Source organism: Lactuca virosa, chromosome 4, assembly GCF_052849685.1.
Source record: "Lactuca virosa cultivar CGN04683 chromosome 4, Lactuca_virosa_CGN04683_v6, whole genome shotgun sequence".
Lineage (NCBI taxonomy): Eukaryota > Viridiplantae > Streptophyta > Magnoliopsida > Asterales > Asteraceae > Lactuca > Lactuca virosa.
Genome location: NC_136429.1, coordinates 197,739,741 through 197,744,567, shown reverse-complemented (window position 1 = coordinate 197,744,567; position 4,827 = coordinate 197,739,741). Strand labels below are relative to the sequence as shown.

At 35.6% G+C, this 4,827-nt stretch overlaps 1 long non-coding RNA gene across 1 annotated transcript; it reads right to left on the bottom strand.

Annotated features, from left to right (window-relative positions):
- Nucleotides 1–1,712: 1,712 nt before the first annotated feature.
- Nucleotides 1,713–2,869, bottom strand: LOC145169076 (uncharacterized). Its single transcript, XR_013742281.1, has 3 exons — nt 2,785–2,869; nt 2,609–2,693; nt 1,713–1,769 (listed from the first exon to the last, which is right to left on the bottom strand). It is a non-coding gene; the product is annotated as an uncharacterized LOC145169076 (long non-coding RNA).
- Nucleotides 2,870–4,827: the final 1,958 nt, after the last annotated feature.

The following is a 4,827-nucleotide window of genomic DNA, read 5'->3' as shown; positions in this document are numbered from 1 at the left end:
TAGCCTTCGGTTGTTGCGAGCAGCGTATGGGGGTCGTAATGCCATCTACAAGAAACACGCATATGGACTTGTGAGTTATTTGTAAATTGATTATGGAAATAAAGTTTTTAGACATTGTTGGGTAAAATAATTGTAAAACACTTGTTGGGCCATGGTTAGGAGTGTTGGGCACCTTTTGGGCTTTCCATGGTTACTAAATGTGAAACATGTAGCACTTGCGTGGGCCCCCACAAAACTAAGTTTTCACATGTCTTTCCCACTTCTAGGCCCATTAGGGAACTTAATAGTCTAATGAGTTGGCCATTTTGGAGTGTATCCTTTTGGATACGTTTGATAAGGTCGAGTATTTTGATGGCTCAAAAGTAATGTGAATGACGCGCTTTGGCCTATAGGTTTGGGAACTCTCGCCTTTGGTCCCCAGGTAAGCAAACTGGTCCCTCAGTTGATTGGGATGTATACGAATGCTTGCCTAGTCAGGACTTTCGGGCTACCGACACCTCCCCCTTCCAGTTACTACGCGTCCATTACTATGATCCTACCCAACTAGAGTGGATGACTTTGAATTTCCTATGAGCTCTAAGGAATATATATGTATATACATTTTTTTTAAACCACTTGAATATGTGTGTGATTTTCAGAGAAAGAGGAGAATATTCACCAGTGTATGCACACATATAAGCGTCAGGAGTAATACGTATGCACTTAAGGGAGCAATTAACACACAAAGGTATTCCTAGGATTTTCTAAGTGTGAATTGCATGCAGTTGTGTGTGCATTTTATAAACTAGCATACGAGAGGACCCTAGAGGCTATAGACTAGGTCAAGGCAATTAACCTAATTCCCTATAGTCAAGGGCTCTGATACCAATCTGTCACACCCCGATCCTTGTCGGAATCGATCAAGGCGTGATATATTATTCAAAGTCTCATGACAACTATGTTATAATATGATTAGATTCAATTAAGTACTAAGTATGCAAACAAGATCCACAACATACAAATACAAATCCAAATACGAACAACATTTATTACATCAAATTTAAATAGTCTTGTGGATTTCTAGGGCACAACCTATTTTTCATCAACTTCATTCTTCAAATCTGCATCATGGGTAAAAACAGGTCAACTACGAGAGTTGGTGAGTAATCTAATTTTAGTAGAGAAAATTTGTGAAGTTGAAACATTTATAATTTGAAATTTGTTTTCTTTTGAAGTCGGCAAACAATTGTATTTGAGATAACGGTTTATAAATCCAAAATTGATTAACAAATGATAACAACAACAATAAGTCCTCACCCTATATATACATATGTATATATATATATATATATATATATATATATATATATATATATATATATAAATATATATAGGATGGAGCATCTAATCATCAAACACACTCAACCACGTGCGATCAATCACCTTAGCGTCCCAAGGCGGGGTGGTCAACCCAATAGCGCTATTATTGTCCATAACGTACCTCAAGAATACGGGCATAGTCATGGAGATTAGACTAAAAATGGTAATGCACTACAAGTACATGTAGCGTAAACAAACAATAGTTATACAATTAATGACTTACGTATAAATGTCCCAACAATGTCTCAATTGTGATAAAACAATAAAATGAAGTTGGAACATATTAGAACCACATGATACACCCCAAAAGTATTGAAAATTATAAAATATGGGGTAGATTACTCACATTAGTCCCAAAATGAAATGCGTGTGTCGTACGATAGACGGTTCGGGTCAAAATGGCGTAGAACCTAATATAATTAATAGTTTTGGTTTAGGAACTGCTAAACGAGAATAGAGTATTAATACAAATTATAGTTTGTTATGTAAATGTATCATAAACTATACCTATTATAGTTTATCACAACAAGGGTAGTAGTAGTGTTCATAAACTATAATTGTCATAGTTTACCAAATGTTTGTGTATAACGGATGTAAACTTTGTTTATAAAAATTAATTATTTACCATACTTGTGAAGGTAAAAATCCATTTGTTTTCTGATGTATGTCTAATTACCAAGATAAAATGACATATAATGTAATAATATATGATTACATAATGATATACACCTTGCTCAACGAGTTACAAGGCGTAAATGAAATTGATGGTATTTTTTTAGTAATAACGTTTCTGTTACTGTTCTTAGAAAATTTATAAAAAAATCATCAAAGGTCTAAATCAAAAACCGCAAATTCTGAGAGTTTATAAAGTGTGTCTAGTTTGTTCATAAATTTTCTCATGATTTTTAGTGATCTCCAACTTGTGTGAAAATATTCATATTCACAGACTGGTCCGGTTTTGTTTCTGAAATGATAGACAGTTTTGTAAAAATCACCATAAATCGTAGAAAAATCATATGGTGATGTGCAAGTAGTCATTTTAAAGGTATGAACCTGAAATATATGCGTCTGAAACAGTTTTGAAAACTAAAATGTTTAAGTTGACCAAAACAGTCCGTGAATGGAGTTAAACGTTTCTGTTGAAGACTGTTAAATGAGTTTAGTTGTGTTTTTGGTGTTTTAACTTGTATTCCCCCCCCCCCCCCTTAAAACTTAAGAAAAACATGAAAATATAGGGGTATGAACTCACCTTATGTGTTATTAGAGGATGGATGTTGGAGAAGAGAAGTGTTCAACCCAAGAACACTTAGAAGATGTCTTGACGAATCGAGAACCTAACATGAAGGTGACGATGTTTGTGTAAGATTCTTATGATTTTGAGTAGAAGGATGTGTAATAATCATAAGAAGAATGAATTATACTTACCAAGAGTGGAAGAAAGCTTGATAATCAGCCTTGGAAGTCTTGGAATTGAGAGAGAATGGTGAGAGAATTTGGAGTGTGATCCTTGGAGGAAAATGAGAGAATGATAGAAGTATGAAGAGAGGGGATGGGTTTTTATACTTAGACAAGGAGTGGGGCTGGTCATGTAGTGGGTATGAGTTGGTCATGTAATGGGTAAGAGCTGGTCATGTAGTGGGAAAGAGTTGGCCATGTAGTGGGTGTGAGTGGTGGCATGTGTCATAAAGTAAAGTAAAGTCATCTTTCCACCTCAAGCACCTCCCCCACTAATTATTGGTATGAATGGCCCTAAAAACGTGGGGATTACTGAAATATAGAGTTCTAACTGTAAAAATAAAGTTTTTGGTGAAAATCCCGCGTTAAAATGATGAAAAACGGGCCTAAAACGAAGTCGTAGTCGAAAAACCGGAAAACTTATGACACGCAAAAATGCATGTCGTCTTCTTTTATGACAGGGGCTTCCTTGATACTCATTGCGTGTCATCAACACGCGCGTCGTAAGGTTACGACAGACAAATGTGTGTCGTCTTCCTTTATGACAGGGACTTCGGTCCTGAAGCTTCAGTTTTGGGTCCTTAAGCCTATTTTACCCGTTTTTACCCCGTTTCAAGTGGTTTTTGACCCAGTTAAGGGTCGGGATGGCCCGAATGATTACAAAAATTTAAAGGAACTTTTGAGAGAGATTTGGGAGAGATTCGGGAGAGATTTTAATAGAGAGAGGTTGAGTGAAAGAGATTGTGAGAGGTTTCGTTTGTGATCTTTTTGAGTGTCCGGCTTCGCAACGAAAGGTCCATAAACCCCGTTAAGCCATGATTTAGTGTCTTACACAATCCCGATGATTGTGCAATAGTGTTTTATCGCTTTGGTTCGTTGTTTAGCACTGTTAAGGCTAAGGAAAATCAAACACATGAATTTTTCAAATGATGTTTTCTCATTGAAATAACGAATTGTATAATGTAAACCCTAACATACAAGGGTTAATGGAGTTGACCGGTTTGACTTGTTGACTTTGTTTGACTTTGACTTGATCGAAATTTGACGGTTGTCACAGTTCAATCCCGTATAGATCTATACACAAATTCACGCTCTCCCTCCAGGAGACTCTGGGTACAAAACGTGACACATCAGTATATTGCCGCGCCATGAAGTAGTATCGCACATTAATGTTATAGTATTCTTGTATTTGTATAGTATGATATAGTGTAGTGTATGTTCTCTCTGTCTAGTGTGTAGTATGTTCTATCTGTTTCTCTTTATAGTGAGTATTGTTTCTCGTTATAGTATGTACTGTTTCTCGTTATAGTATGTTTGAACTGGCTCGTGTATGAACCGACTCTTGTATGTTTTATTGTTCTAGAATTAGTAAGTAGTGACTTCCTAAACTATACCTATTATAGTTTACTAGTAATGTTGTTTGTATGAATGAACATGTTTGTACACCTTTGCTACTCAAAGGTATTGAACTGAATGAAGAACTTTTATATCTATATACATACACATAATATATAACTAAGATTCAAACGACCTTCGGACAAACAACTGATACCCTAAGTCCACAACCAAACAAGGAACAGGAAATAAGGCGAGTTATCAGTCCTAAGCCCTTTCAATCCTACTTATATAACTATATCTATATAGACATGATTATTAACAAAACACAGTTTGAAGTATAAGAAATCCATCTGTTTGATAGTTATTAATCACATGTGATTGATATAATAACTATAATGTTTCTACTTGTATCCCCCCATAAAAGCATTTAAAATCATTTAAAAGGTAAGTTAAGGGGTATGAACTCACCTGCAGTGAGTGATACGAATGAAAGGTCGGTTGTAGGATGCTAAGTGTCAAGTGAAGACTCGAGCACAACGGATCCTAATAAGCATATAATGACACATATATGTATATAATTAGTGTTTATACAACTAATCATGTAAGGAAAACACCTTAGGACTTAGGAAACACTTAGATTGAAGTGTTACAAGTACAAAGGATTGCATAAAATGG